This window comes from Dama dama, chromosome 4 (genome assembly GCF_033118175.1).
Source record: "Dama dama isolate Ldn47 chromosome 4, ASM3311817v1, whole genome shotgun sequence".
Lineage (NCBI taxonomy): Eukaryota > Metazoa > Chordata > Mammalia > Artiodactyla > Cervidae > Dama > Dama dama.
Genome location: NC_083684.1, coordinates 32,902,490 through 32,915,086, shown reverse-complemented (window position 1 = coordinate 32,915,086; position 12,597 = coordinate 32,902,490).

The following is a 12,597-nucleotide window of genomic DNA, read 5'->3' as shown; positions in this document are numbered from 1 at the left end:
TTTCTATTTTTCTTTTTCTCTTATTTCTTTTAAAGTCCTCTAGTACTCCTCTACTACTCCTGAATTTTCATTTTCAATACACTATAACCTACAAAAAAAAAAAAAAAAGAAGAGAAGCCCTATTTTTAAACCGAAGATTATTCTCTCCCAATCTTGACTTTCTGTTTTCTACCTCAGAACACCTATTTCCTCCTTTCCCCTTCTCTTCCCAATCCAATTCTGTGAATCTTTGTAGGTGACTGGGCTACGGAGAACACTCTGGGAACAGACAGCTGCGTAGATCTGTCTCTCTCCTCTTGAGTCCCCCTTTTTCTCCTCCTGCTCATCTCTATCTCCCTCCTCGCTCTCATCTTCTTCATGTAACTCTGTGAACCTCTCTGGGTGTCCCTAACGGGGGAGAATCTTTTAGCCATTAACATAGAAGTTTTCTTATCAGGGCTGTATAGTTGGAGAAGTCCTGAGACTACAGGAAGAATAAAACTGAAATCCAGAGGCAGGAGACTTAAGCCCAAAACCTGAGAACACCAGAAAACTCCTGACTACATGGAACTTTAAGTAATAAGTGACTGTCCAAAAGCCTTTATACCTACACTGAAACCAACCACCACCCAAGAGCCGATAAGTTTTAGAGCAAGACATACCACACAAATTCTCCAGCAACGCAGGAACATAGCCCTGAACATCAACATACAGGCTGCCCAAGGTCACACCTAACACATAGACCCATCTCAAAACTCATTACTGGGCACTCCATTGCTCTCCAAAGAGAAGAAATCAAGTTCCACGCACCATAACACTGACGCAAGCTTCCCTAACCAGGAAACCTTGACAAGCCAATCGTCCAACCCCACCCACTGGGTTAATCCTCCGCAATAAAAAGGAACCACAGACCTCCAGAATACAGAAAGCCCACTGCAGATACAGCAATCTAAACAAGATGAAAAGGCAAAGAAATACCCAACAGGTAAAGGAACATGAAAAATGCCCACCAAGTCAAACAAAAGAGGAGGAGATAGGGAATCTACCTGAAAAAGAATTTAGAATAATGATAATAAAAATGATCCAAAATCTTGAAAACAAAATGGGGTTACAGATAAATAGCCTGGAAACAAAGATTGAAAAGATGCAAGAAATGTTTAATAAAGACCTAGAAGAAATAAAAAAGAGTCAATTAAAAATGAATAATGCAATGAATGAGATCAAAAACGCTTTGGAGGGAACCAAGAGTAGAATAACGGAGGCAGAAGATAGGATAAGTGAGGTAGAAGATAAAATGGTGGAAATAAATGAAGCAGAGAGGAAAAAAGAAAAAAGGATCAAAAGAAATGAGGACAACCTCAGGGACCTCTGGGACACTGTGAAACGCCCCAACATTCGAATCATAGGAGTCCCAGAAGAAGAAGACAAAAAGAAAGGCCATGAGAAAATACTCGAGCAGATAATAGCTGAAAACTTCCCTAAAATGGGGAAGGAAATAGCCACCCAAATCCAAGAAACCCAGAGAGTCCCAAACAGGATAAACCCAAGGCGAAACACCCCAAGACACATATTAATCAAATTAACAGAGATCAAACACAAAGAACAAATATTAAAAGCAGCAAGGGAGAAACAACAAATAACACACAAAGGGATTCCCATAAGAATAACAGCTGATCTATCAATAGAAACCCTCCAGGCCAGAAGGGAATGGCAGGACGTACTGAAAGTAATGAAAGAGAATAACCTACAACCTAGATTACTGTATCCAGCAAGGATCTCATTCAGATATGAAGGAGAATTCAAAAGCTTTACAGATAAGCAAAAGCTGAGAGAATTCAGCACCACCAAACCAGCTCTTCAACAAATGCTAAAGGATCTTCTCTAGACAGGAAATGCAGAAAGATTGTATAAACGTGAACCCAAAACAACAAAGTAAATGGCAATGGGACCACACCTATCAATAATTACCCTAAATGTAAATGGGTTGAATGCCCCAACCAAAAGACAAAGATTGGCTGAATGGATACAAAACCAAGACCCCTATATATGCTGTCTACAAGAGACCCACCTCAAAACAAGAGACACATACAGACTAAAAGTGAAGGGCTGGAAAAAAATATTTCATGCAAACGGAGACCAAAAGAAAGCAGGAGTCGCAATACTTATATCAGATAAAATAGACTTTCAAATAAAGGATGTGAAAAGAGACAAAGATGAACACTACATAATGATCAGAGGATCAATCAAAGAAGAAGATATAACAATTATAAATATATATGCACCCATCATAGGGGCACTGCAATATGTGCGGCAAACACTAACGAGTATGAAAGAGGAAATTAATAGTAACACAATAATAGTGGGAGACTTTAATACCCCACTCACAACTATGGATAGATCAACTAAACAGAAAATTAACAAGGAAACACAAACCTTAAATGACACAATGGACCAGCTAGACCTAATTGATATCTATAGGACATTTCACCCCAAAACAATCAACTTCACCTTTTTCTCAAGTGCACACGGAACCTTCTCCAGAATAGATCATATACTGGGCCATAAATCTGGTCTTGGAAAATTCAAAAAAATTGAAATCATTCCAGTCATCTTTACTGACCACAGTGCAGTAAGATTAGATCTCAATTACAGGAAAAAAATTGTTAAAACTTCAAACATATGGAGGCTAAATAACATGCTTCTGAATAACCAACAAATCATAGAAGAAATCAAAAAAAAATCAAAATATGTATAGAAATGAATGAAAATGAAAACACAACAACCCAAAACCTATGGGACACTGTAAAAGCAGTGCTAAGGGGAAGGTTCATAGCATTACAGGCTTACATCAAGAAACAAGAAAAAAAACAAATAAATAACCTAACTCTACACCTAAAGCAATTAGAGAAGGAAGAAATGAAGAACCCCAGGGTTAGCAGAAGGAAAGAAATCTTAAAAATCAGGGCAGAAATAAATGCAAAAGAAACTAAAGAGACCATAGCAAAAATCAACAAAGCTAAAAGCTGGTTTTTTGAAAAAATAAACAAAACTGACAAACCATTAGCAAGACTCATTAAGAAACAAAGAGAGAAGAACCAAATTAGCAAAATTAGAAATGAAAATGGAGAGATCACAACAGACAACACTGAAATACAAAGGATCATAAGAGACTACTACCAGCAGCTCTATGCCAATAAAATGGACAACTTGGATGAAATGGACAAATTCTTAGAAAAGTATAACTTCCCAAAACTGAACCAGGAAGAAATAGAAGATCTTAACAGACCCATCACAAGCAAGGAAATCGAAACTGTCATCAAAAATCTTCCAGCAAACAAAAGCCCAGGACCAGATGGCTTCACAGCTGAATTCTACCAAAAATTTAGAGAAGAGCTAACACCTATCTCACTCAAACTCTTCCAGAAAAGTGCAGATGAAGGTAAGCTTCCAAACTCATTCCATGAGGCCACCATCACCCTAATTCCAAAACCAGACAAAGATACCACAAAAAAAGAAAACTACAGGCCAATATCACTGATGAACATAGATGCAAAAATCCTTAACAAAATTCTAGCAAACAGAATCCAACAACATATTAAAAAAAATCATACACCATGACCAAGTGGGCTTTATCCCAGGAATGCAAGGATTCTTTAATATCCACAAATCAATCAATGTAATACACCACATTAACAAATTGAAAGATAAGAACCATATGATTATCTCAATAGATGCAGAGAAAGCCTTTGACAAAATTCAACACTCATTTATGATTAAAACTCTCCAAAAAGCAGGAATAGAAGGAACATACCTCAACATAATAAAAGCTATATATGACAAACCCACAGCAAGCATCACCCTCAATGGTGAAAAATTGAAAGCATTTCCCCTGAAATCAGGAACAAGACAAGGGTGCCCACTCTCACCACTACTATTCAACATAGTGTTGGAAGTTCTGGCCACAGCAATCAGAGCAGAAAAAGAAGTAAAAGGAATCCAGATAGGAAAAGAAGAAGTGAAACTCTCACTGTTTGCAGATGACATGATCCTCTACATAGAAAACCATAAGACTCTACCAGAAAATTACTAGAGCTAATCAATGAATATAGTAAAGTTGCAGGATATAAAATTAACACACAGAAATCCCTTGCATTCCTATATACTAACAATGAAAAAACAGAAAGAGAAATTAAGGAAACAATACCATTCACCATTGCAACAAAAAGAATAAAATACTTAGGAGTATATCTACCTAAAGAAACAAAAGACCTATACATAGAAAACTATAAAACACTGATGAAAGAAATCAAAGAGGACACAAACAGATGGAGAAACATACCGTGTTCATGGATTGGAAGAATCAATATTGTCAAACTGGCTATACTACCCAAAGCAATCTATAGATTCAATGCAATCCCTATCAAGCTACCAACGGTATTTTTCACAGAACTAGACCAAAGAATTTCACAGTTTGTATGGAAAGACAAAAAACCTCGAATAGCCAAAGTAATCTTGAGAAAGAAGAATGGAACTGGAGGAATCAACCTGCCTGACTTCAGACTCTACTACAAAGCCACAGTCATCAAGACAGTATGGTACTGGCACAAAGACAGAAATATAGATCAATGGAACAGAATAGAAAGCCCAGAGATAAATCCACGAACCTATGGACACCTTATCTTTGACAAAGGAGGCAAGGATATACAATGGAAAAGAGTCAACCTCTTTAACAAGTGGTGCTGGGAAAACTGGTCAACCACTTGTAAAAGAATGAAACTAGAACACTTTCTAACACCATACACAAAAATAAACTCAAAATGGATTAAAGATCTAAATGTAAGACCAGAAACTATAAAACTCCTGGAGGAGAACATAGGCAAAACCCTCTCCGACATAAATCACAGCAAGATCCTCTATGATCCACCTCCCAGAATATTGGAAATAAAAGCAAAACTAAACAAATGGGACCTAATGAAACTTAAAAGCTTTTGCACTACAAAGGAAACTATAAGTAAGGTGAAAAGACAGCCCTCAGATTGGGAGAAAATAATAGCAAATGAAGAAACAGACAAAGGATTAATCTCAAAAATATACAAGCAACTCCTGCAGCTCAATTCCAGAAAAATAAATGACCCAATCAAAAAGTGGGCCAAAGAACTAAACAGACATTTCTCCAAAGAAGACATACAGATGGCTAACAAACACATGAAAAGGTGCTCAACATCACTCATTATTAGAGAAATGCAAATCAAAACCACAATGAGGTACCATTACATGCTAGTCAGGATGGCTGCTATCCAAAAGTCTACAAGCAATAAATGCTGGAGAGGGTGTGGAGAAAAGGGAACCCTCTTACACTGTTGGTGGGAATGCAAACTAGTACAGCCGCTATGGAAAACAGTGTGGAGATTTCTTAAAAAAAACTGGAAATAGAACTGCCATATGACCCAGCAATCCCACTTCTGGGCATACACACTGAGGAAACCAGATCTGAAAGAGACACGTGCACCCCAATGTTCATCGCAGCACTGTTTATAATAGCCAGGACATGGAAGCAACCTAGATGCCCATCAGCAGACGAATGGATAAGGAAGCTGTGGTACATATACACGATGGAATATTACTCAGCCATTAAAAAGAATTCATTTGAACCAGTCCTAATGGTATGGATGAAGCTGGAGCCCCTTATACAGAGTGAAGTAAGCCAGAAAGATAAAGAACATTACAGCATACTAACACATATATACGGAATTTAGAAAGATGGTAACGATAACCCTATATGCAAAACAGAAAAAGAGACACAGAAATACAGAACAGACTTTTGAACTCTGTGGGAGAAGGTGAGGGTGGGATATTTCAAAAGAACAGCATGTATACTATGTATGGTGAAACAGATCGCCAGCCCAGGTGGGATGCATGAGACAAGTGCTCCGGCCTGGTGCACTGGGAAGACCCAGAGGAATCGGGTGGAGAGGGAGGTGGGAGGGGGGATCGAGATGGGGAATACATGTAAATCCATGGCTGATTCATATCAATGTATGACAAAACCCACTGAAATGTTGTGAAGTGATTGGCTTCCAACTAATAAAAAAAAAAAAAAAGATTGAAAATCTTGGACCAGTTGACTTTAAAAGTCCTTACCATTTCTTCATATCTGTCTCTACTTGTGCAATTTAACAAATCATGAGATTTGTGTCAGATTCTTTTTACTCATTTGGTTTCTGCTTTGTTTTAGAAACAAAGCCCTTTTTCAGAACCACAAATTGGTGAGATATATTCTAATGCCATGGCATGGACATGATTAATTTCTCAAAGAACTTCCATGACATTTCTTCCTCAGAGCAATTCTATCATTGTGGTATATATTACTGCCATGTTTCTCAGATGTTGGAATGGGCTCACCATAGGGTCTTAGGAAAATTCCTAAACTATTCCACCTCAGTAATTCAACTTACTTCACTCTCCTCTTCCGATTGCTGACTGGGACCAACATTCAAACGACTTCACTGCATAAAATATAGGGGAAAAGATGCTACTGACAGAAAAAATACTTCCTGTCTAAAGTCTGTGCCAAACAGGAACAATGACAAAAAGAGCGCCTAATTATGTAAAGTTTACTGCTTAATTTAAAAGCCTTTTTTATTGTACAGGATCCTTTTAATTACTGCTGTGAACTGCTATCTCCTGTGATCTTTCATGTATACTGCCATCTGTTTTTAAAATATCTTATGATCTTGAAATAACATTGCATGTAATTTGCTGCCTTTTATTCAGTCTACGGGGAGGATGTGAAAGACCCCACACAGTGTGACTGCAAATCTCAGGGCTTTCTATGAAAGAAGGAAAACAATGTCAACTACAAAAACCCAGTATGTTCTCAAATCTCACCTGGACTATAGCCTCTGGATTAATAAATTATAGAAAACAGCACTGCCACTAATTAGCTGCATGGCATTACATAAGTTAATGGATCTTGCTGGTTTTCAGTTTTCTCACTTGTATAAAGAAGAGATAGGCTAGATAAAAACCAAAGGATTTGTGGACTTTAATATCATGAAACACAGCCTAGTCATCTAAAGGGATTTTTTGCAGACAGAGCAAGAATTCTTGCTCTGTCTGCAAAGAATCCCTTTGTGGACACACAGACACAAAGACACACACAGTTAAATCAAGGCCTTGACATCATTAAAAAGTAGAATCTTTGCTTAAGAGTTAATTCTAGGCTTGGTTTTACAACATCCAGACTTTCTCTGGTTACTGAAATGATATCGAGGAAAAGGAAGAACAAAAGTAACCTTAGTTCATTGCAAAAAAGAAATAATTACTCATGTGTGTTATTATATTAGCACATTATTGTTTGTGTGTGTATATATATGCGTATATATATATATATATATATATATATATATATATATATATATATATGGCTGTATAGTGTTACCCTGCTTATTTAACTTATATGCAGAGTACATCATGAGAAACGCTGGGCTGGAGGAAGCACAAGCTGGGATCAAGATTGCCAGGAGAAATATCAATAACCTCAGATATGCAGATGACAAAACCCTTATGGCAGAAAGTGAAGAGGAACTAAAAAGGCTCTTGATGAAAGTGAAAGAGGAGAGTAAAAATGTTGGCTTAAAGCTCAGCATTCAGAAAACTAAGATCATGGCATCCAGTCCCATCACTTCATGGGAAATAGATGGGGAAACAGTGGAAACAGTGGCTGACTTTATTTTTGGGGCTCCAAAATCACTGCAGATGGTGATTGCAGCCATGAAATTAAAAGACGTTACTCCTTGGAAGGAAAGTTATGACCAAACTAGACAGCATATTGCAAAGTAGAGATGTTACTTTGCCAACAAAGGTCCACCTAGTCAAGGCTATGGTTTTTCCAGTGGTCATGTATGGATGTGAGAGTTGGACTATGAAGAAAGCTGAGCACTGAAGAATTGATGCTTTTGAACTGTGGTGTTGGAGAAGACTCTTGAGAGTCCCTTGGACTGCAAGGATATCCAACCTGTCCATCCTAAAGGAGATCCGTCCTGGGTGTTCATTGGAAGGACTGATGTTGAAGCTGAAACTCCAATACTTTGGCCACCTGATGTGAAGAACTGACTCATTTGAAAAGACCCTGATGCTGGGAAAGATTGAGGGCAGGAGGAGAAGGGGACGACAGAGGATGAGATGGTTGGATGGCATCACCGACTCAATGGACGTGGGTTTGGGTAAACTCTGGGAATTGGGGATGGACAGGGAGGCCTGGCATGCTGCAGTTCATGGGGTCACAAGGAGTAAGACACGACTGAGCGACTGAACTAAACTGAACTGAGAGGGATTCACTAACTCAACAAAAATCAAAACTTAAAAACTTAACTATATTGAGTCCATAAGGTGAAGGAAGTTGGGGAAATCCAAGTTAACATCTGATTAGAGCTGAGAGCTTTGCCTTGCACATAGTAGAAGCTATTAAATATTTACATAGAATTCCTTTAGTATTTTATAATTTCATGATGATTATTTGAGTGGATGAAGTAAGTTAATGTATAACAGAAAAATGTAGTCTGCTTAGTGCCTGATACATAGCAAAACTAAACTTTTAAGGAATTAATCTATTTATTTGAACAAAGAAAACTTGTCAAACTGTTTAAAAGACCCAGATTTCTATTTCCATTTAGAATTATATTATGAACATTTGAAGGAAATAATTTAAAAATACACAAAAGGCATATATGTAAGAACAATAAACCCAAGGATTAACAATAGCAAAATATTTGATACAAGTTGTTAAAAATGGCAATCATGGTACATCTATATGATGTATTCTTAAAAGATAATATATATAATAGTTATTGTTAAATAATGGAGATAATAGAATAGAAATTGTATAATTATTGCCTGACACTGATTTAAATTTACTTCAAGGAATACATATAATCTGCTAATATAACACATTAAATTTTTATGTATAGTAAAATATTTGCTACTTTTAACATATAATTATTATATTTATTACTTAAAATTTATTTAATATGTTACATATAATAAATAATATATAATAAAATGCAACATAATATATGTGACACTAAAATTCTTAGGATTTACAGTCATCTCAGGTTCTAGAACTATGGATTGATTTTATATTTTATAAGCATTACAAATTTTCTTTGCATAAAAATTGAAAAAGGTTTTTTTCCTGATTCTTTTGTTTTATAAACTTCTGTTTTAATTTTAGTACTGCTACTCATTTGTGGGGCTTAAACAACTTAAGTTTTCTTCTGTTTCTTATGTACAACATGCAGGGAGAAGTTCAACTGAAAATTACTTAGGCCAATGATCAAATCAAAGAGGTGAACTAGCCAAATGGAACAAGCTTATCACCCAACCATTACACAATCCTTGTGGAAACATACATTGAAATCCCATATTAATTTCAGAAGAACACTTGAACTGCACAGGTATACCATCCATTCACTATAAGGCCCTTTAGTGCAGAAATGGCACACTGGAATGTCAATCAAAAATGCAAGCATGAAAGCATTGGAAGAAATGCAGAAGTGAAGCTAGCCATAAAGCAAAAGAGAAGCCATATGATGAGTATGAAAGATTGGAAAGTACATCTTCCTTGTGTCCAAAGGATACAGATTCACGTAGCCTTCACAGACTGTGGCCAAGTGGAAATAAGAGTTCTGCATTGACAGAACTCCATTGACAAGAAATCCCTAACTGTTGGTATTTTCTCAGTGTTGACCACCAGCTATGTTGGTAACTTTTGTCTGCTGTTATTTTTAACACTCTGATGGTTATAATTCTGTGTATACTATTTTTGTGTGAAATAAGCAGGACTAGTAACACAGAAGCATGGGAAGGGATGAGAAAGAGGACATTTACTAGACAAGGAAGTGCAGAATCCTAAACACTTGTTTTGACCAAAACAGGGACCTTCAGTAGAGAGACAGCCACTCTCCAGCAACATCACAGGGAAGGAGTGAATAGCATAATAACCCTGACATCACTGCCCTCTCTCTCTCCCTCCATCCCTTGAACCTCCAGCCAGAGCTCCAAACCCAAAAAGAAGCCAGATACAGAGGGCATCCATTGATATGGTCATACTGAGGTCAGCCTGTTGGGCTGAGAGCAAAGTGAATAAGAGAATCCTCAAGGAGAGAGGATCTGGAGGGCCAAGAGAGGATACCTGGCACAAATTCTAAATTTCTGTCCATGAAGTATTGAAGCTAGAGTTTATCTCAACAGTGCTCTGTACCTTTCAGGCAGCACACTCTTTTTCATTCCACCCAGGATATTTATAACCAAATACAATCATTTTGCCGAAGTGTAACCAAAGATAAATTAATGTATGACTTTATAGCACCACAATCTAACAGGCTGTTAAACAGCATGATCGAATTAAAGGTCCTGAAAATGGCATAACTAATAGCGCTGTCTCAGGGAAAAAAAAATAGTGCTAATGCAGAGGTTCATGAAATGTGTATGAACCGTATAACATATTCATGCCCTATTACTGAGAATTTCAAAGTGTCTCACTGCTCGAGATAATAGGCCTTGATTCAATTCAGACTGATGTGGCATGAATTTCATGTGCTAATTAGTAAAGCATTTCTTAATGATTAAGGGAAAAAATCAGATAACATTTGATTGGAAACCCAACTGTCAGAGATAAAGCATAGCTACAACGGAGGTTAGCATGAATGCCATTCATTTTGAATTCAGGTGTCTTAATTATGATAATTAGTGATTGTATTCTCTCCATAAATGAATTCAACCAACATGATAAGCATATGGTAATTAAAGTGCTTTTTTAGTGTTGGAAATTTAAACAAATGACATCAATAATAATCATGTCCTTTCTTGTGTTTTAAGTTTAGTTTCCTGTTGAAGTCTGTTTCCTCCTTTAGTCATTTATGAGTTTTATATCCTTTCAGTATTTTAATAGCAAGTATATTTCTAGGAGGTGATATCTATTGACATTGGATTTCTGACAAGAATGTAAATTATTTCCCATTCATTGACGTTATAGATAGTGAGTCCTGCTATCAGTGCTATGGAATTTTGTTAAAAATAGTGTTGGATTTATCAAACTCTAGTGCTGAGAGTTAATAAAAAATAAGTAACTGACCCAGAAGATATAGGTTAATATGGACAGCATTACATAAGGATGATTACATAAAATTTGATAGAACATTTAAATTCTGAATATTCTGAGTGTAATCTAATCACAGGAAATGGCTTTAAAGGTTCCCATTATTATTGCAAGGTTTTTCACACTGACACATTATCGATCCAGACTTCATCACCTCTTGCTTGCTCCCCTGCAATCACCGCCCTGCCTCCATTTTCTCCTATTTCCCTTCCTACACACACTACCTATTACTTTTTCCTTATGTCAGATGATATTAAAGCACTTCCATGATAAAATGCAACCTTTTTCCAGCCTAATCTTCCACTTTATTTTTTTTATTTGTGCCTTACTCTTCTGGTCAGTTCACTTGGTCATCTATGAGTCTATCACTCTTCTGCCACCTCGAATGTCCTCAAGTCTTCCACCTGATTTGGCTCCATCTTTTGAAGTTTTAGGCTTCCCTGGTGGTCAGACAGCAAAGAACCTGCCTGTCAATGCTGGAGGCCCCGGTTCGATCCCTGAGTCAGGAAGATCCCCTGGAGAAGGCAATGGCAACCCACTCCAGTATTCTTGCATGGGAAATCCCATGGACAGAGAAGCCTAGTGAGCTACAGTCCATGAGGTCACAAAGAGTCGGACATGACTGAGCAACAGAGGGTAAAGAATCTGCCTGCAATACAGGAGACCCAGGTTCAAAGCCTGGGCCAGGAAGATCTCCTGGAGAAGGGAATGGCACCCCACTCCTGTATTCTTGCCAGGGAAATCCCATGGACAGAGGAACCTGGCAGGCTACAGTCCTTGGGTTTCAAAGTGTTAGATATGATTGCGCGACTAACACTTTTTGGAAAGATGTTTGCAGACCTTCTTAAATACCCTTCAGAAATATCTCTCTGGAATTAACATGCCTATGATTTGTATATCACAGTAAGCATATTCACACTTTTCTTCCCTGCAAGACTGTGAGATACTTATATATAGGTGTCCCTTTCTCTCCTCAATGCCCAGAACATTTTTGACATTAAATAGATATTTAAACAATATCCTCAGTAGTAAGATGGATCAATCAATTGCCTATTCCTTAATAAAACAAGAAAGGCGCCTTTAAGGAATTGTATCAGAAATACACATTGTTTGTTTTATATTTAGAAGACTATTAGGCTCATTCCGTATTGCCCCAATGTGTTGTAGGACAACCACTAACTTCTAATCTATTAAGAGCAGAGAATTAATTGCTTTGGGAGGGGAGAGGAGAGCAGGTGAAGAGGTGCTGATGATAAAGAGATTATGTCCACAAGCCCCAAAACAAATTTATCTGTAGAGATAAACAAAAAGTCTAGCTCACAAACCAGCAATATGAAGCAAGAAAAATGAAAAGACTAAATTTTTATTTGCTTGCACTTTTGAAAAGAGAGAGCTATTCAATCTTGACTCTGGGTGCTCCAAAAAGAGTTATTGAGAAATAGAAACTAACTGGTCAAAGG